Source organism: Hetaerina americana, unplaced genomic scaffold (assembly GCF_022747635.1).
Source record: "Hetaerina americana unplaced genomic scaffold, ioHetAmer1.1.p SCAF_4, whole genome shotgun sequence".
NCBI classification, from domain to species: Eukaryota; Metazoa; Arthropoda; class Insecta; order Odonata; family Calopterygidae; genus Hetaerina; species Hetaerina americana.
The window spans coordinates 52,384,495-52,406,753 of record NW_027286985.1 but is presented as its reverse complement, the minus strand read 5'-3'; the positions used below and the strand labels follow the sequence as shown (position 1 = coordinate 52,406,753).

Below are 22,259 nucleotides of genomic sequence, written 5' to 3'. Positions count from 1 at the left end.
CAGAATCCGGGGAATTTTTTCAAATCATGAAAAATCCCTTTTCACCAGCATAACCACCACCAAGTTACTTTCCAAATGCACCTCTGTACGTTTATGATGCCCCACGAATCTTTCTAATATTCTCCAGACAAACAGAGCCCCTTCTTAACCCTTAGCAATCCCCAAAATCCCTGAGACTCTAGGCAACAAGGTGAGAACCAAAAGATATCCTATGCTAGCCTTGCATTCCCTTCCCCATAAGAATCGTAATTTTCTCCCTTTCTTTTCTGCTCTCAAAGAAACCCAATGCATTAATTCATATGCGAACTTCGATCGGTTTTTTACATCAGCAAATACAAAATACCATATCGAAATAAAATACCGAAATCAAGGGTTAGTAGGCACGATGACACTCGCAAAGGTTTCGACCATTTTTCAGCGTAGCAGTCAATTCCTCCCTATCTTCCGCAGTCACACCAATTCAGTTATAAACAATAGAATAGACATATAACCAATTTAATCCTTTTAACATGCCCGATTAAACATTAGGCTATCTTTCCTCCCTTTCATCGACGAACATCCTTGTATCAGCCTGACCCCTGAAGGCGACTGCAGGATCGCTTATTGGGGGATGGGGACAGAAAATGCTACCCATAATCCTTCCCACAAAGTTAAGAGAGGTGGGGAAAAATGCAGAAGTCAGTAAGAATTAAATATAAGTTTGTTGCAATCAAAGTTACTTTTTTCTGGTGTTTGGTATTTAAAACAAATAATTGGAACCGAACAGCTAAATAATATATCATGGAAGGCACTTCGAGGGGGGATGTTCCCCCTAGATCCGTCGCTGCGCAAACCGTTAATCTTTCAACCCTTCCCCCCTAAATCTCTCTTACCCCATCTGTGATATCTTTCGCTCTCACTCTCCCCTTGTAGTCGTACCTACCTATCCTCACAGTGATGAAGGTGATTGCGACCACAGATAGTTATATATTACGAGGGTTGAAAATTAATACACACATGCTTATAGTTTTCAGACCTTCTGAAGCACTTCGGGTGGCATGTGAAAGTAACATGCCCCCTCAAGACGTATGGGCAGGTTTAAGATTGTTACATTAATCCAGTGTATTTTGAGAGTCGGAAGTATGGAGGCGTGTTCTAGTGCTATGTCAACGCGAGCTAAACAGCGTGCTTTTATCGAATTTTTAACTGCTGAAAAAGTGACTCCGACTGAATTTCATCGTCGTTTAAAGGCTGTTTATGAAGACAAGGCTGTTGATAGGTCTTCTGTCAATCAATGGGTAGTAAAATTTCGTGGTTGCAAGCCTGGAAAGCCATAATTGTTTATGAAACACGCAGCAGGCGTCCGATCGTCGCAGATTTGGTTCAAAATGACCGGCAAATCACTCATAAGCGTATCGCAAACGGAATTGGCCGAGTTCGTCGAGTTAAAGGTAGCCTGGCGCCAATAATTTTGCAACATGACAACGCTCGTGGGGGACACACCTCGCACACACCTCGCGCGCAACTGAAGGGGCTCTGCAAAACCTGAAATTTGAACCGATTCCACACCCTCCTTATTCCCCCGATTTTTTTTCCTAGACTCTAGAGACGCGTCTAGGGACTCATTACACCTCTAATGATGAAGTAAAGGCAGCTGTCAAGTCCTGGACTCGAGAAAAGTCAGACGATTTTTTCAGTGAAGGAATGAAAAAACCTGTCACACGTTGGGAGAAATTTGTTAGCCTAAACGGTGAATATGTTGAAAAATAAATATATAATTTTGAAAATTTAGTATTGTACTTAAATTTACTTTCAGCACGTTCTAACTATTTGTTTTTGTTTGTGGTCAACAAGCATGTGTGCATTAGTTTTCAACCTACTCTCGTACTGATCTTGTCAGTTGAGGATGAAATAATATTTCTTTGGCTCCTATTCTATCGTTATGCTCATATTGGACCATGTAATTCTTTAAGTTTCAAGGAAGTTCAAGGGACTGTTACTGGTGAAATTGGCTTTGGTTCAATTTTAGAATAAATTAAATAAAAACGCTGTGTCTGTTGATTCACATAAAGTTTATTCCATAGCAAGGCCACCTTTTCACTTGGTGATATACTATTAAGAGAAATTTTGATGTTATGTGATATATATTATCAAATATCAACAATAAGTCAGTCTTTGTAATTGGAACGATAAGCAGATGAGTGAGATATTCAGTCGTGTTACTAAGTCGATAAGTCAGTGAAACAACCTTTGAAAACGGGTATACGGGGATGATGTCAAGATCAAAAGTGTTCCTGTCAAGCGGAACCGCTACCGAAGTTGACCACTTAATTATATAGTTTTAAGAGACCGTTGAAATTCTTCTATAAGCTGTAGAATACTAGTAATCTGTTAAGTGGTTTTAGTAAGTGTAAAAGTCATTGATCTTTGGTTTATAGAAACGCTCCATCCATTCATCACGAGACTTGTTTTAACGAATTAGAAGAGAAAGGGATAGAGAATTGAAATTATTGTCCCATGTTACGTTCATTATCAGCCTCGGTATCTTATAAGTTGAGGAATTGGGCTTACGCTTATCTCATAAGATGATTTTGTACCATACCCCTCTACGAAGTAACCTTAATTTGAAGACTTTTTTCGCCTGATATCTTTTACGGTTTACTTATCGTGAAAGTGTACTGATCATTGCTATTATCAGAAAAATTAAGCCGTATGCGAGGCGCAAATTTTTGACTTGACCTAACTATTTACGAGTGCGTCAAAATATTAACCTTATTGAATTATTTTACCTAGTTTTTAATGTAAGAGTCAAACAGATGTTTAAATATAGAAATAACATCGCGTTTAATTAATATCTGTGCGTCGGATGATTTTGAACTAAAAATAAGAAACGGCGTAACTAAAGGACTAGTTCGCTTATGGTGTTATTAGGGTTAAATGATTAGTTGAAAAAATATTATAAGAGGAATCAGTCGGTCTAACTGCTCCTTTGTTCACACACTACAAATGATGCCTCATATGGAAAAATGCAGTAACTCACCATCACTAGTTTCGCTTTTCATAGAAGTTCTATTTGTTTTGTTAAATGCCCAGTTAAAACTCATTTTACGTCTCCGAGTTAAAAATTCGTTCTTATTTGCAGTTTTTACCAAAAATTAAACAACTTTCAATGCATGTACATTTTATCAAGTACCTCTTTGGGGTTTTTGACTGAACTTTGAATCTTACATTAGAGTATAGAAATACGAATAGATAAAAATGTAGAATAGATAAAAATGTTGCAATTCCATGCAATTTCCAAAAAAAATATTTCATTTCCCTTCTATTATGGCCCGAGCATCGAGTCACTCAGTCCTAATTTCCTGGCTTGTTAAATTTTTCTACATAAAGGTTTTCAACGTAGTGATAGCATGTGATGCTTCTTATTCATAAAAAACTTACATATTTGAAAATTGTCTATTAAATTGCACTCAATGAATAGCATAACGTATAATTTCAAGACAATATGCGATCATACTTTTATAATAGCAGTTCGACTTCGGTCCAGCGTTTTTATTCTTGAAATTGATTAATATTTAACCATGCTATATGGTAAGCTCTTTGAGGAGAGGAATGCAAATAAATTGTTCGCATAACTTGAGAATATCCATCTATCATGGGATGATGACAAAAAATATATTATGATACATAAAAGATGTATAAACAAAGAAATATATAACAAAATAGTATCATAATAACTCAGAAAAAATCTTTATTTTTTACAAAAGTTGTTGGTTCAATAAAAAAACGTCTGATCGAGTTGATTAGTTTAATTTCATATTCTTCAACAGAATTATCTCATGAAGCTTTGTATGAGGTCCATATTCCTGAAAAAGAAAATATTTTGTAAATTTTCATATGATGAGTAAGATAAAATGACAAATATAATAATATTAAATTATTATTAACCCGTTGAGGTGGTTAAACAATAAGTTTCTGAACAAAATAAATACAAGCCTCTGAATTTAATCGAGTTAAAACATGTAAGGGGCAAGCATATGGTAAAACATACTGGTATACTCTTAGGTTATTCTAGATTAATAAGTTTGGGAAATATTCAACTATTCGAAAATATGAGTATTTTAGATTTTTGAAAACGATCATTTTCATAAATTTTGATTGATTATTGTCTTCTATAGCATATCAATCAGCTACCTGTATTTGTCGTCAAGCATTAAATTGATATTGTGAGTATAGGCGGATCCGATGCCATTTTTTAAAGCTAATTCCATTCTATAGTATAAGCTGTTAACTCCATTAATCCAAAATTAAGATAGCCAATAAAGAATTAACGCTCTTCCTGGGATAATGTTTTTCCAAATGTAGCTATTTAAAGATAGTTAAAAATGATTTCTTTCGTTTAAGAAATGACATTTGATTTACATGTAACCGCTAAATCATTCGCTAATTGAGAATATTCATTCATCAATTCTTTGGGAAGTTCGGGCTTCGATAACCTCTAAACATTAACTCACATATAAATATTTTCTTCTTCAATTCACGGTTGTGATGGTGAACAAGCATTTAAACGACAGGAATATAGTGCATCACAAATATGTCCAGTGGAAGCGATTGAACAATAGTGTAAAGTAATGCTTTGATAATTGATGAACCAGTGCATTAAAATAAATATTCTTAATCGCTTTGCTTTTTGATTACTTGAAATATAGACTGACAGAGGTGGAAAACAGCATAATTTTATAAAAATGTATTGTTTAATTTTTGTTATTCAAAACATTTCCTTAGTAAAACAAAATGATTCTAAATAAAGGTGGGCTCATTTTATTGTGTCTCGTTGTATGCAATATCGTCAAGCTCGTAGAACGTGTAAAATTGGATACACATCTGCTTCTTCACTCCTGAGACGTAAAATAATAGCTATTAAAATCATTTGATCTTTTTGCCGGCTATGCATTAATCATATGCCATTTTTTTAAAAATCCTTCGAACTTAAATAACCCTTTTTCAGTGGTATTAATGTATTCTATTGCCTTAACCACAGTTTTGGATGCTTATGAATCTTTTCCTATCCTCCTTAGTAAGACTCTTAAGTTAAATAAAAGTCTCTCTGGAATACCTGATTTTTCTAAACCCAACTTTGTCTTCATCTGGAAATTCCTTTACTATACGACAACTCTTCTTTAAAATATTCAACTCCACATCCTCAACTCGACGCGCCGTCTGTATTATGACCCGCAAATGCTCCATTTGTCTACCTCATTATTTTTTTGGACAACTGCTATTATTTTATTCTGAAAACCCATTGTTAATTTGTCAGCTAAGTGCATTCATTCAAAGAGAAAGTTGAAACGCGGTTTAGTAATCTCTGAACTATATTAAATTAGCATCGGAGTTACATGACGGCTCCTGATTCCTCATTGACGTGCAGGAAAAGTGACAGGAATTTGTGCAAAGTTTATTGTGCAATAATGAAACTTTAGTACGCATTCATAACCATAAATTCCAACTAACTGTGATGAGTGTGGGATACTTACGGAGACAATTTGAGCTTATGTGAGTTCAAAAGTAAACGACATATTCAAAAGAAAAAATATTTGGGTAAAAAATAAAACAATGGAAAGCATTGCTAAAGTTTTGTTATGTTTAAATAACTTAAAATATTCCAAATATTATCTTTCATTTAGCAGTAAATACTTATGGTGATGGTACCAATTAATTTCCCCCTTTCTAACGCAACACTACCAAGCCACTCTTATGTGTTCGTTCTTATTATTGGCTGAATTCTTTTTGCTTCGGAGATCATTGACTAATATACCACCTTGAATTGGTGACGTCATGTAACGCCATTATGTTATTTATCCTGGTACTATCATTTAACCCAACTTGGATTCAATACCTCTTTAAAAATGATGACGCCAGTTTTTTTTCAAGGGCTGGCCGTGGATACAGCTTGGCAGTTCACCTCAGACTTGAAATCACATAGACCTTTGTCTGGGTTGTACCACAGGGCACCTGGGCAATGCATGGCCCACGCGATGAGTTGCTCGTCAGCCGGCCTTCTTATGCAGATGAAGTACTTTGAGCAGTCATAAGGGTTAGGGTAGGCACCGACGTCAGGGCACTGTTAAATGATACGAAAAAATGTATCACATCCGTCGAATGCGTAATTATTCAATTCAACACATTTTAGTTTCTTTTCTAGTTTACTTACTTTAAACCAATCCGACGGCGTGGCTGCAATAAAATTAAGAAGAAAAATTATTAGTTAAAAATTTTCATGCATTATTTCAAAATAAGATGAAATTAGCGGTAATTTCGACAGTAGCCTGTGTTTCTTTAGCGATAAAAGTTACTTACGAGGAGGGAGTGTTGTTGAATCTTCGTCTCCAAAGGCTGAAATAAAACGATTCCATTATTGAAAATATTTCCTGTTACAGCTCAAAGTAATTTCCTGTATTATCCTCGTGTCAATATCACTATAGGATTCCTTACCGACTGCGAGGCAGCACAGGGACACCACTGGAAAAAATTAAGTTTTTATCAGAAAAATTCTACACTTGGCTTCGCAATATTATGTATTACATACGTTAAATAATTACAAGTTAATACGAGCATGGAGACATTGAAGTTCATTTAGGCGAGTGATTTTTCAATTATCACCTTAGAGATGGTCTCAAAATATTATTTCAAATTAATCCTCAATTTCTGACTTTAATATAGCGTCTCCCTACACCCATAATTCCAATCATGAATCAATGAACAATCTATCATATTTCGCACTATATAAGTAGTTATAAATAGAATTCGTAGTGCATGTGAATTACTGAATATCCTCCGAGCCAATTGAACGCTTATCACCTACAGTTACGTACAGAGGGTATAGTACAGATGTAGTACAGAGGAATAGTTTTAATCACCCTACGCATTATTATTTTAAATCGCCGCTTTAAGATAATATTTCATATCATGTGAACGTGTCCTATCTGGTGGTCCATTTAAATTATTCCACGTAGAAAAAATGATATCTTGTGATTTCTCTCCTTTTCAATAAACCATTCAACTAACTTCGTTGCACGCTTATTGGAAATGGACTAAGCTCTCCTAATTAGTTATTTACTACTGAAACTGCTTTCTTAATTCATTAACTAATGAATGGTGCCTATATTTCCATTTCTAATTGTCAGTTTACGAAGAAAACATAAATTATTCGTTAGAGTAAAAATTATTATAGCGTATTTTACTTTTCATTGCTTATGGAACTATAAAATGTCATTAAATTTGCATTTCTCTTGAGTATTTTATTAGTAGAAAATATAATATGCTCGCCTTAAAATGTTTAAGTGAAATTCTACGTATCTGTTCCCACAGCAGTATTACTTAGTGATAGTGATGGGCAATCTACCAGTTAAGGTAGATTTTGGATGGACACAAGCTATGAGGCTCTATTGCCGATGGTCAAGTACACGAGTACACTATACTCTGTTACGGAATCAGCAATTTGAAGCCCAGTGAATTTCTCTTAGTTTGACAGGCTCTTTATTGATGTGAAAAGTGGAGTATATTTTGTGGAAGAGTTTCCACATGTCTACATGGATGAGTGTTTCTCGTGAACTTTTTAGTAGCGACATCTGAACATTTGACAAGGGAATTGGAATTAAAAATAAAGATTTACAGCTTCCGGCTTGCACTGGCAGAAATGTACACCATCTTGTAGTCAGCATTACCTATTTTACATCATGTGTTTAAAATATATTATTATAAGACAAATGCGCTAAATTAGCACCACAGTAAAAAGTCTAAAATGACAAAATTAAAACCCTAAGACTTTTTTTCTAAATTTGCAATCCACTTTTAAATTCATATTTTCGCTTGGTTATTTTCATTAACCTCCACCATTCAACTCGAATCTAGGGGACTGAAGTATTCAAAGTTAACCATTATATTCATGATTTTGCTATGCTTGAGGACGTAATGTTAGCTAGCATGTAAATTATAGATTATTTTAATGCCACAATTTATTGATGGGCAAGAAAGAGCTCTTGGAGTAATGTCGGCAGGAAAGATAAAAATCAAGATGTTAGGTGAAACCCGGATATTGACTCAGAAGGAAACGGACGGTTTCATTCAGAGAACTCATAGCACAGCATTGCTCCATTTTGATTGGCTTTGTTTTTCCTATTTAATGACAAAAGAGTTTCCACCAAATTATTGATTTTTTGGTAATTTTGATTGCTCTAATTGAAGTGAATGTAAAATACAAATTTGTCCTTGAATCGAATTTGACGCAATCCTGCGACGCTTTTCCATTTCATTTGAAGGATATTCAAATCTATCCGGATCTATAAAACCTCTGAGGGGGCATTTTCATATATGCATGAACTAAAATAATTTCCTCTTTTTCATGTAGTAGTTCATGTTCAAATAGTTGAATTAGAATCCTATCATTGAGAGATCGCAACACACCATGAAGTAGATAATTTTGTTCCGGGTACAATTTGTATTCAAAATTAGTTTCGGGTGTATAAGTATTAATTCTGTATAATTAGTAAATTTGAATTTTATTTAACTCACAACTGCTCTCCGAAAGGGATGGCCATAGGATTCGAATTGTACTTCTTTCTACTTACGGCATGAACTTGATTTATTCGCTCTACGATCGAACGTTTTGACTGCCGTCTTTCGCATTCCCAAGTTTGAGTCGCACTTTGAACGGGTTCTGTTGATTGACTGGTTAAGAGATATTCGTTCAATTCTGAAGGACCCACTACTCTTGAATTTTTGTCTGCTTGAAGGTATGGGGGACAACGTTAAAAACTTTATTTCTGTTACTCAGAGGAAGAAAGTTTTTGGGGAAATGTTTGTTTGGATCTAAATTAGATTCAACTATCCACATGCCATACTAATAATTCTCAAACGAAGACTTAATTATATATCGCTTGGTTTCATTGGAATATGCCTCGGAGAAAGTAGAGGTATTGAATTCAGAAATACTCGTAGTAATTATTAAGGCTGCTCCAACTAAAAAATATTGAAAGTATCAATAAGAAGTACCTACAAGTCTAAAGAGAACAGAATTTTGTTGGTGATACCGCGAGAATAATGTTAAGAACTAACTCGCTGAAAAGTATGGATCATCCAGCACTCTACGAGTAAATTTAAAAGCCTATTTTCTTCCAATTTTTGAGCGCATAAACAAAAGAAAATTATTAGTTTATTTTGAATAGTTTCTACGATACATTCTTCAAACAAGGAGGTGAACAATCGACATTAATAATTAGCTCATCGGTTCTTGTAGTTTCAGTTATTCGTTTTTTTTAATTACCAGGCAAGGCTTATGCACAAGAAGATTTGTCCTAAGCGTCGAGAATATTGGTTATCAGTCCAACTACTATTAATAATTAGTGGTCACCTTGGCTATTACTTAAAAGCCATATAATTGCGCGTAATTTCAATTTCAATTAAATTAATTTTCTGTACACTCGAATGGTCGAATAAGGTTTCGAATAAACTCCAGTCAGTTTTGATTTCTATGCGTACAAAGAGAGAAAATCCGGTCATCACATTCCAATTTTCGATCACATCTCAAAAATCTGTCATGCACTTCTGAGACTATTACAACGCTGAACGAGCCTTTCAAAACTATACGTGCTTCCTCTTTTCGAATGTGACTTTCATTCTGCATAGCGCAGCTAAACTCATTAACTTGGCAATGTTCTCTCTTATTGCTGGTGCCTACATCTCTGAACTTCAATGAGGAACCACACACGTGTAAAACTCCCTCCCCTGAAAGTTCTGTAAAAAATTAAGCTCATTCCTGCGGTACTTACCGATGGATAGGATCACCTTCATCTTGATGAGTTTTGTTCACAAAGTTCACGACAGACGTCTCTTTTCCTGAGGACCGGTATTTATATCGTGAGACTTATAATCGTCATATATATATATCACTATCTACTCTTTCGGTTAATCTTATTTCTTAACCCATGTTAATCCGTTCCAAGTTCCCAATGGAATTCAGCAATGACCTTTTTCTCATTTTTTTCCTACGATTCACACCGTCACGGCTTAAAAATCTAATCTTGATCGAAATTTATGTTTGTCATTGATAATGGCAATGCGCAAATGACGAAGATAATTCCACCGAAAGATGATTATCTAAGATGGTCTGCGTAATTCTCTGGAAAAATTGCCACTCTTTACTTGCATTTCGTCATCTCTATTTACCTAGAGCACTTTGACTATACAGCGTTGGGAAACCGAGTTGCCAAATAAATATTTTTTGGCATGTCGGTTCTTCGACAACCGAGATTTCTTCTTTTCTGTATTTCAAAATGATCAGCCACTGCACCAAGTTATTTCTGGATACCTATTGGTTGACTATTATTGTTCTAACATAAAGTGATTTCAATTTAACCTACAGACTATTATAAATTTATCTGCACATTAAGTAAAATCCCACAGATTCTTCAAATTGTTCCAAGGAATACCAAAGAGAGGATACTCTACTTTACTTCCTAGAGTGATCGTTACCAATTACCGTGGCAAATATAATCTACTTTAATATATCAATAACTACTTCAGAAATTTGTGCAAACTCTATTTTTTAACTTCCATTCACGTGAATAGTGACAAAAAGTAATAAAGTCGCGAAATTATGATTTATTTTGCATAAAAGTCAAGGCTTGAAAAATCGTCTTCACATTTAAGATCTTTGAAAAATACATTATCCGTCATTCAGGTGGAATAGTTTTGCATAGTGAAAACATATAATTCAAAATTAATTTGCTATCCGCTGGAAACTTAAGTCCAAGCGACTCATTATGTAAACGCCAAACGTGTCAAATGGTTTCACTCGGCCCAATTGGTTATTTCCATCAGATTCAGATAATTTCCCATAATGAAGAAGTTAAATGGACAGATATACAACATACAGGAAACCATCGAATGCAATCGAAAGTCGTCTGACTGTTGCTGATATTTGAATAAACCATTCCATTTCACTTAATTAAGAATTAGTACGAGGAATTAATTAAAACCAACTTTAATACACAAGATTGCAACGTTCCAACGTTGCATTCTTTAAGACTTAAGTAATATTAGGAGTTTTGCTACTTTGGAATAAGACAATATTGCAGGTATCCATTACTAAATACGGTACTCTTCTCGAGTATGTGCAGTACTTCAGCACATGTCCTTTAGCTCGCTCTCTTGCTTTGCCCATACACAGATGTTCGAAATCCCTTTAAGTAAATGCACGTACTTAAACAGGAACTTTAAGCAAATATACCTCCACTACGGCTGTCTCTATCTCTGTGATAAACGGTGTAACCCTAAAATAATATTTCCTTGGAGTGAATATCATTATGCAGCCAAGCTTCCATTCCCACAATTTCATCCGTGTTGAAAGAATTGACCAAGGTGGAAAAATTTTCTCTTTAGCTAGAAGAGTGTGGCTGTTCAACTGAAGGAATCTCAGGCCCATACCTTTCATTTCTACGTTTCTTGGCCCCTCACTCTCCTCTCTGTTCATTAGCAGTAGTCCTGAATTCACGGAAATACCTTCATTTGCAGGTTTTATTGCTTCCCTCTTGCCGCAATCGTGTAGTTGAACATTCGTCTTTCTAACATTACCATCTTCCGAGCCACTGTTTAATTTCCCACCCCACCATAAAGATCCGCTACCTTTCTGTACTAAGTTATCAGATTTCATCTAGATCTACATAATACCCCGCAAGCCACGACGAGGGCGTGTGACGGGGGGTGTTTGGTCATCACCTGTAAAATAGAATTAAAAACCACAAGCAGAACTAAATTATTTACCTCTACACAAATATTTGTTTGATCATGCACTCGATAATTTTTAATCACACGAAATAAATAACTAACATGCAATAATATTCAATAACAGGATACGTATATTCAAATCATGCGGTAGAACTATTAAAAAGATGGCTCTATTAAAAAAATAATAACATGCAGGATATCGACAAAGATATGCACTACCAATTCTAATTATCTCCTACGCATTTGCTGCCTTATCTACTTTGATATTTGATAGTACGAGGAAAAAACGACATTTTAAATCTATCCGTTCTACAATAAACAACCTTGATTTTACGTTGGTGATCTGATCTACCATAGTAAGTCGGGGCCTGTAATATATCTTTAACATCCTCAGATAAGTAACCTGCTTCAAATTTACGTAGTACCTTTAATCTGTACATGTAATCAAACATACGAACAACTAGTGGCTCTTATCCTATTCATTCCAATAGTGTCGTGGCACTACTACCTTTTTCGTAAGAACTTTTCACAAACCTAACTGATCTACGTTGTATTCGATCTAGTTCCAAGATTAAGCCTGCTTCATGATGATCCCATTTACTTGCAGCATACTCAAGGCGGGGGCTAACAAATGTGATATCACAAAGCTCCTTGACCCATTTCAACACAATATCCCAATATTCTTTTTATGAATCCTAACTTTTTATTAGCTATTCCGCAAATTTTGCGGATATGTTTTCCCAAGGGCATATCCTTAGTTATCGTGACACCCAACTGAAATACGTTGTCTCCAAAAATCTATCGGAACACATTCATTAAGATTTCTCCATTCCTATCCTTTTGAGTTGCATCCCACCATTTGCCAGGTCACCTTGCTTCACCCAAACGTTTGGATCAGCAAAGATCGATGCCCTTTTTCTCACGCAGCCACTTAATTCCATATTTTATATAATCATCAATAATTTCATCACATTTCCTCATCACTCCATTTAGAATTACAATTGCCTCCTTTGACTTTCGTTCACGGTGCACATGCTTCATATCCACTTAACCATACAGTCATTCCCATTTGCACTCTTTACATCATTTGTCCCAAAACTCGTTTGCATGAAAACCCTTCTTTCACTGTCTGTTCATCCTCTTTGTTCCTCCTTTCCCAACTCCTCTGTCCGTATTCCTGGAAGACCTGGAAGACATTCCATGATTTACCCTTCATTGGTGGGTAAAAAATCCATGTCCTCCCCCACGTACCTCAGTGTGGAGTCCCCCGAACTCACCCCGAACCTACTTTTCTCACTCTCTATGTTTCCTTTCCTCCATTCGGTTGTCCGCCTTACTTTCCTCGCGGCTGGTCCCCGAACTGATTTATTTTCCTTTAGGCTTTTATTTACAACTTTGCCAGCCCTTTTTCTCCGTCGCTCTGTCCTCGACCCGACGCAACCCTCCTTTTTTTCCAACCTATTCTCAGTTATTGCGTGCATCTTGTCCGTTTGCTGGGTTTTCCAACCCCCTGTGGAGCACCCACCCTTGCAGTCCTCTCATGCTCCTTTCCAAGAATTGGGGTCTCCTAGCACACGTGGGACTGCTTCCTCCCACATGCGGGACTGTCGCCTAGATTCCGATGCTTTCCATTTCCGTGTTTAAGTGGTGCAGTGAATACGATAATGCTTTAAGATCCACATTTCTCCCACGCAGCTCGTCCACTTGGTGCATTTTTACGTTCCTAGCTCTCAGCATCTCAATCTGGTTCTTTGCTCTGATCAGTTCCTCCTTGAGACCCTCCACGGCTGTCGCTGATTCCATCGCAGTTCGTTGCGTACTCTCGAAGCTCCATCCTCTGCATAGCCATCCCTCTTTCACGAAGTCCTAAGTTTGACATCCCTTCGACGAAGGCACAGCCGTTTCCACTATTCCGCACTATTTATCGAGATAAATGTGAAAAGTTTTTGAAGGAGCACTGGTTGACACCCCCACGTGCTCGCTTACAGCGGTCGTCCTCCTCTGGGGACGTACTCGCGATGCGTAGAAGATAATAGGCGCTCAGGATCGTATAAAGTGTACCTTTCATAGGTATAATGTCTTGAAAAAAAAAGAAATGGTTTCACTAGTATAATTGAAGTGAACAGGAAATTGGTTAAGGTTCATGGTTATCGATGTTATCCTGAAGGGAAGATCCAGGGACTTCAACGACATTATTCGTTTTTTATATTACTGTGTACTCCTAACCACGGAGGAAGAAACATGTCTATTGGTATAAAGTTACATTTTTCAAACTTTTTTTTATATTTTTGGATATTTTGGATATTTAGCATTGATCAAAGGACATAACAAGAGATAGACTAATGTGTCCTAAACTTTTGAGAAATTAGACCAAAATGGCATATTGCTTCATTTCAGTTATCATATTTTTTGGCATTGTGCTTTAGGAAGTTATAGGTAGTAGATTCAGGAAAACCCGCTCATGCGAGACCCAATTAGGATTGTTCACACACGACTTACTTTTATCGGGTGAAAGTGGTAGGCAAGTGGATGCAATCTTTTGAGATTTTCAAAAGGCATTTGATAAGGTTCCCCATGGTACACTTATTCATAAATTAAAGTTCGGAGGTATAAACAAGGGTGCAATAAATTGGGTTGAAGACTTTCTTTGAGAGCGGGAACAGAGGGTAGTCCTTAACGGTGCTAGTTCCTACAGCATACGACGCATAGATTGACCTCGGGGAAGTGTAATCGGGCCGTTGCTTTCCTTGATTTTTGTTAACGATTTGAACCCCGAAGTGAAAAGTAAGATTAGGATGTTCACGGATGACACGGTGATTTATCGGGAAACATATGGGGATGAGGATCGTTTAATTCTAGATTGCATTACTGAATAGTGTTCAAAATGGCGATTGTCATTAACAATTATGCACTGTCACTATCTTGGTGTATTTTGTTGTCAAACCCCTTCCCGCATGATCGCATTAGAATGCCAGTAAATAATGTAGTGCTCCTTATAGTATTGCTTGCTCTGCTTTGTCTGTTTTTAAGTTTCCTCTTCCACCCCTCGTCTCTCTCTGTGCGGGGTCCCTCCCGCTACCTAGAGCGTTGGGTCACATTCCTCACCTGTGTCCTTGTGGGAGGAGACCGTTGTATGCTGCATGCCCATGTGGTAGTGGAATTTCACTTTCTTACTTTTCAATCTCTAGCTTGCACGTTATTGGATACATTTTACTGCATCCTGAGGTGCAATTGTTGATTAGTTTATAGTATATGTGTTTGCATGAGTGTAAGTTGAAAGGGTTTTTGCTTGAATGTATGCACCACTGTGGGTATATGTTTGCATGGATGACTTTGACTGTGGATGCATGACTGTATGTTTGCATGGATGACATGACTTTGTATGTGGTTTTGTTCTCTTTTACGGGTGGTGACCTAACACCCCCCGCCACACACCCTTGGGGCGAATTGCGGGGTAGTATGTAGATGTAGATATTGGAAGGCAGACGATTTTGTTAATCCTTATTCCGTGAATAAATACAAAGGAGGAGGAAGATTCTCCAGCCATAGAAGTATCTGTGATTTAGCTTAATTCTTGAAGTTTTGCTTTATATTCCGATGTAATGAAGCTTAAATAGAGTAGATCTACGGCCAAGAAGCGGAGAACTACATTAGTTATGCTTCATTTACAAAATTCTATCGTGAAACGAATGCTGCAGTTAACAAAATGTTTAATTAGTCGTGAATAATGACGCAATGGTTGCATGAAACGCCAGGGATAATTGCATGCATCTCTGCCACAAGGACAGATAATATCCACTGTGCTATAAATCCACTGCGTGTTGCATGCGTGCGTGTAGATGTTTGCATTATTATCATTATCTCTAGTTGTAATGTAATGATTCTCATTACTTTTCATGTGTGATTAATTTTATTATTTTTTCATTTCTGTTTCTGTGACATGATAATATGTATATGTTGTGAAAATAATCATTGTGAGGACAATGTATCTTTCTTCTAATTCACACTGTTTTCGAGGGGTTTTGGCAGCCTCTTTCTCTTCGTGGGTGTTTTTCTGCGAGAATTTTTACTAAGTGAGCAACACCACGCTCTCCCCAGCTTTTCCCACAAACCTAATTCTTTGCTTAGACTTTTCATATTTTATCGTTTTCTATCTCTAATGTAATTTACTTTGTGTATGTATGTATTTTAATGTGTAACGTGTATGTTATATAATGCAGGTGCATATTAATTTGTATATGTATGTATGTATATTATTTTTGTTAAGATATGCAAATCTGTGCATAATGTATGTTTTGTATTTTTGGTCTGTATATGTATTTTACGTGTATGCTCGCGTATAGATATTACGTATGGATGTACTTATAAATTTTATGGCGCTGTAGGATGTATATGATGATGGGTTAAATGGAAGAAGGGGCCATTTAAGTATACTCCTTAGAAGGAATTCGCCATCCCCTAAGACGAAAAACACCTCTGACATACTGAATTTCAATTATTTTATTAATTCGTTCAGCTAAACCTACCACGCACAATTGAGCCCTACTTAAAGTGTTTGTCAATGGTGGCACTACCTCCGGAGAACCATCTAACGCTGTATGTATTACATGTACATGCGCTTCAGTTACATTTCTTTAAGTTCATCATTTGAATGTGTATGCCCACTTTTTCGTCATCTCCTCCCGTTACTGCATCAACTTCCCCATTCTGACGCCTGAAGCAGTGGCATATTCATTTCTTGCCGGGAATTCCCGGTCGGCCGATGTAAACCGACCCAGAAAACATCAGTATCTGTCACTGATTTCATCCTATGAGTTATCAACTTTTCTTCAAAGATTTTTCTGATAGTGTGCATTCTTCTTACGAGTGTATATCGTTGATGGCTTAGTCATCGATATGGAAGCGAAGCAAGTTGTCATCTCAACTGTTTCTTTTGAACTGCTAATAGCCACTTTTCTCGAATGGCAAATTCCGAATAAGCATACTCTAGTAGTGTAAATCCCACATTTGAAATTTATGTTTGGAACAAAGAGCAAATACTATTTATTTACTCATGTTGAAGTCAAGGTAATTGTAATACATGTAATGACTTTATCTCCGATAAGATAATTGGTTTAAATCATCCTGTCTCAATTTTTATATTTAGTGTGCATAGAATTATATGGTCTGGTAGGACATGATAGTAACCAAAACCAATAATAATTCAACTTATAATTTGTTTTCAATGAATCATAGGTTGTCCTATTACATGAGTTTAAGACGGTCCTAAACTATTATTTTGTGCTACGTATCGCGCGGGCATCCTATTGCTTGTTTACGTCCTTTCTTTCTTAATCATAAATATGTCATTTCTCATTTCTGTAACTTATAATTAGAAATATAGTCATCTAATAGAGAAATAGAGTCCTCCATGGGAGTGAATTGTTACCAACCATTTGCGTAAAATTCATCATTATCTGATAATGCGTTGTATTAGTTTCAATGAATTTATTGTAAATTTGATCATTAATTATGACGAATCAATACTACCAATATAAATATGTATGCCAGCATAGACTGAGGCATTATTTCAGAGTTGACAACTAAAAGATTAGGTAAAATTTACGAGTAAGATCATAGAATTCACATGTAAGATCATAAAATCAGGAGATGTGGGTTGGAGAAGACAATGGAGTTGATAAATAGCCGGAAAAAACGAGTCATAAATATTGAGTGGAATAATCATAGTATATTGAATTTAATTTTTATTAATTTCACATGTAAGGCGTGAAGATAAATGTCATGCACTACTGGACGAAAAAAAACCATTGCTATACACGTATATGCCACTCAATGCTTGCCAGAGAGGTCAGGGCCCTCGTTTTGCTGTAAGTTCACATCTAAGTTGCAATTCTTATGAAATACTTAGTGACGGTTGTCCTTTCCCATCAGTAGGACGGCAGATATCAGTTTGACGATATCACATGGATGGCAGATAGCGTCGACTTGACTGTGGAAAGGTTGGAATTCCTCCAGAAAGACTTCCTTTGGAAGAGATATCGTTCAAAGCGACCGCATTATTTTTTCAAGAACAAAATTAGTTTTTGAGGACTTCCCAGGTAGAGGTACTGCATTCTCATGTTGATCTTGAAATGGCATAGTTTTTAAGTTTAATAATAATTGATTGTATCCGCGGAATTTTCTGGGTGTCCTAGCTTCGTGGGAAACCACTGAGACAGGTAAAGAAACTGGCTCATACTACCTTGAATGTGTGATTTTCCATGTTCCATTCAGTCATACGTTTTAGTTCAGCAAGTGCTCTGATGTCACCTCTTGGAAGTCAACATTCGCGATTATTACTTGCAATTAGTTACTTATCACTAAATGCTTTCAGGCATCCAAGATTTGATTCCTGAGTAGTGACTGAGGTAAACTATTAAAAACAATTCACGGTAATAAAATTTATTAATGTGTTCTTCAAATCTAAAAATACACACTCTCGAAGGTGTTCAGGTGACCATAGACAAATGAATGTCAGCATCATTTGACGAGGCTTTGTTGCTGAAGTTCATAAATGCAAAGTTTTCCGTGTGGTGCCTTTCCTCGTTAGTTAAGACGCCGCATCTAATATGCTGCCAGAGTTTGGGAAAATTATCGGAAAAAAATTGAATATGGAATTAGGTAAAATGCAGAGAAAAGCCGCCCCAATCGAAAAAAACGTGAGCGGAAGGACACATAATATGTCATACCATTAACTTTAACATTTCAGATGAGAGCTTGAGAGGATACGAAGGCTTAATTCTAGACTAAGCTTATTTTAAAAGCGTTAATCGCGACATTTTTCTTGCGACATCGAAGAAATAATGGAAGATCCACTCTGTGAGAAGTTCAGACAATGGTGACAAAATAAGAAAGACTGCCGAACAGATAAAACAATGGTTCTCCCAATACGTAATTTTCGTCCACGTTGAAACTCATGGGAGTACTAGATTTTTAAATAAAGGCCATTCTGCTACAGACTTCTTCTCCTCTTTTACCCAAATAGAATCCTTACGCCACATGTCCCACGTTCTTTTGGTAGCTTTCGGAATAGCATGAACTTAAATCTATTTTAGCATAAACTTGCTCCGGTAGTGTTGTGTACATCGTGGCGCATATTTATAAAGCAATGGACATGTTGAACTCTCCCATCCTCGTTACAGCCTTCTCAATTGACCGATTCAAATATCCGCATGCGGTTAGGCACGATAAATTTCTTTTATTTATGAATTCTTAGAAAAGAAGAAATTTAGACGACAAAATTGACACTCCCTATCATTTCACGCAATGAAAATACGTATACAGTTGCCTTCGGATATGAAGTTACAACGTTACCATATTGTTGGAATAATTTAAATTTATCCCCTATGGTCAGGATTTAATGGAATCCTTATTTAACGAAATGGCTTCAATAACGAGGGCTGCCGAGCCTCCGGGTAACCTCTGTTATGGAACCAGGGTCATGTATTCGAAACCTATCAGGCGTGATATGAAAATTAAACGTCCATAGAAGAAAGGCTAAAAATCATTTCACGAATTTGATGTGTCTTTTCTGATTTCCAATATTTCTTAAGACACCAAGAGTACCTGAACAAAATTGTCGCCAATAAATGAAGCAGAGAGTCAAGAAACATAATTTATTGTCCAAAAGCACACGGTCACACAAAATTCATTTCACCCTAATTCACTCCCTTCCACCCGTTTACAATAATTTCACAGTTGTTTTTAAGCCCTACGGAAGTTCCCTTCGGCGACCTAGAAAAGTAGCACGCGTCCCACTCGTCACGTCCGTCATGGTAGAGGTATTTCGATGAGCGGTTTGCCTGGGCAATCGTGGAAGATTCAACACCCCCCCATGCTTGGTGAGCAGCAGCGTTGCAAAATCCTGACACGCCGTTTCGCAAGTCTCGAAGAAGTTCTTGGCATTAAGCTTTGGATGGTGACATGAGGTATCCGTTGATTTCCTAATTCTGAATAAAAATCACTGTCGGAAATAGAATCAGATACTTCTACGACCCGGGCAACGCGGCATGCCACGATTTTCACGTCTCAGCCCGGCTCGTTCAGGGATTCCCGCGGAATCAGCTACCGTGGTCCGCGTGGTTTGGATTCACGTCGTCCACGGTGAATGTGGGGCGAATATGGTCGTATTTGGACGAGGTAACGTCATGTCCGTTCCGTTTCGGGTGAGCATTCGTCACGTTGTACGTCACTGGCACGTTGGATGCCGTAGGACGGGAACTTCCTCGTTTCGGGACAGCCGGTGGACACCGTGCCGGTTTCCTCCTCGGGGATAAATTCCTATCCCCGATCCCGTCTTTGCCCTCCTCGTCTTTCGAAGCATCTTCGTAATCCTCAGGGTTCATGTTTTCGTCATAGATCTCGCCGCTGGATCTCGCCTTGGAGTCCTGGATGTTCATCTTGTACATCGACACCATGACTCCTGCGATGAAAATGGACGTGATGGTGATCCCAAAAAACACCCATCCGATCCAATACATCGTCAGGCGTCTGTCCGTTGCCGGGTTGCGGGGGTCGTACGCACCTGATTATTGAGAGAATGAAAGAGTTAAGAAACTTTTAAAAAAATCATTTTACCCTAATTTGGGTTCTGGAAATGTAGGCGCAGTGATCTTCATTTGGGGTGGGTAACGCATTGGAAAAAAGGCAAAAGTACACTGCTTAATGTATGTCCCAAACGATTAAGGTTAAGTTCACTATAAGGTTATAAATACATGTTATGATGACTAGTATTTAATAAATTCATCCTCGTAAATCAATATCATTGTGATATTTCATTTCAGTAGAATGTATCTCTCTAATTGCATTTCTTCCACTGAAATGGTCAGCATGACGGGAGTTATAAAATTAACGATAAAGTAGCCAAAGAACCAAAGCGATTACAAAACGAAATCAAGGAGAGAAATTAATCACTCACTATAAATATAAAAATTGCTTTCCCTTTTAAATTATTTTATTTTTGTCTAAACCACACATATTTGTTTATTGTAGCACTACTTACGGGGCCGTTTGCAAGTCAGCAATCGTTTATAGAAGAGCTCGTCTGGCCAATTTATAACATGTGGGGGTGTGAATTCTCTGCTAGATTTATTTTCTAGCAACCCTGATGCCAGGAACGTTGATTGTTTGGATTCTGTTTCGTTGGCTTGGAAAGAGAGGGTCGGGATTGAAATTTAAATTTCATTTTCACAGAAAACATATCTGAACCGAGAATTGGACCATTTATCCTTAACGGCAAACACTTTCACTTGATAGACATCTACATCTACATGGTACCCCGCAAGGCGCCGCAAGGGTGTGTGGTGGGGGGTGTTAAGTCACCTATAGCCACCATAGACTTGATTCACATGGTTCTAAACTCAGTGGTAGTTTGCTTTAATCAATGAGAACAAAATATTTGCAAGCAAGGCTCTGCACATTTTTTCAATATGAGTGGTGTTTAAAGGAAATCATTATCCCACAGCCCATGTCCTTCTGGAATGGATACCCATTTTTGAGGGCAATCAAATGCGGTGCATAATTGGTTAATCTTGCCGCTAGTTAAACTGGATGGACCTGGATGTAAATTTAACGTTATTAGCTGAATGTCATTGAATAAAATAGACGAGTAGAAGTACTTTTACCCTGGTAAATCAGCCACTAGTTTTCGCAGTAGTTTTATAACATCAAATGAGCTTATGACCTTTCACGCTAAATTCGATCTATAACTGATGTACAGTTGATATGTATGGGATAGGCATAGAACTTATGATCGTTAAAACTGGTTGGGAGGCTGGAAAGCACAAAGGATAGGTTAGGATTGCACATATTACGGATCAGAGAAATCGAGTGGTCCAGAGCAGACTACTTCTGAGGCTACAAGATTTCTAGGGTGTTACACTCGGGAAACGACCAGAAGATAGCAGGAGCTGGAATCATCCTCAAGTGAGACTGGGGGAAAAAGTAAGGCGTTTTGGAAGCGTAACGGGTGGATCCTTATGGGAAAGATAAAAAAAAACCGACGGACAAAATTATATTGTATGTATGTATGTCAGAGCCCAGTCATACAGAAGAGGAGTTAGAAGAGGTGTTTAAGAACGCGAAGCAGTTAAAAGAAAGGGTAATTTTGACATAATGTGCGACTGAACTACGTGGTTGGAAAGAGAAGGGGGGAAGTGATATATGCCAATTTGGATAGAGATAACGAAAGCCCAAAGTCTAATGAAGTATTCCAATGAAAATGATATGGTAGTGATGAGCGCATTTATCGAGTAACATCGATATTGAAAATATACGCGTACATGGTATATATGCCGAGAGATAGCCAGTTATTCAACTCTACTATATCCTTCTAAGGGTATCATCATCATAGACTGTCGATCTAAACATTGGTTTTTAACTACCTTCCAAGCTATTCTTTCCTGCAACTTGATTATGCAATTGTGAGAGGTGCGAGACAAACGGCATTGCTATGGAAA

General features: G+C 37.2%; 1 long non-coding RNA gene across 1 annotated transcript in view; it reads left to right on the top strand.

The window, feature by feature from the left end:
* LOC139692271 (uncharacterized) overlaps positions 1–22,259 on the top strand; it is a 55,173-nt gene that overhangs the window by 9,449 nt on the left and 23,465 nt on the right. The window lies entirely within an intron of this gene.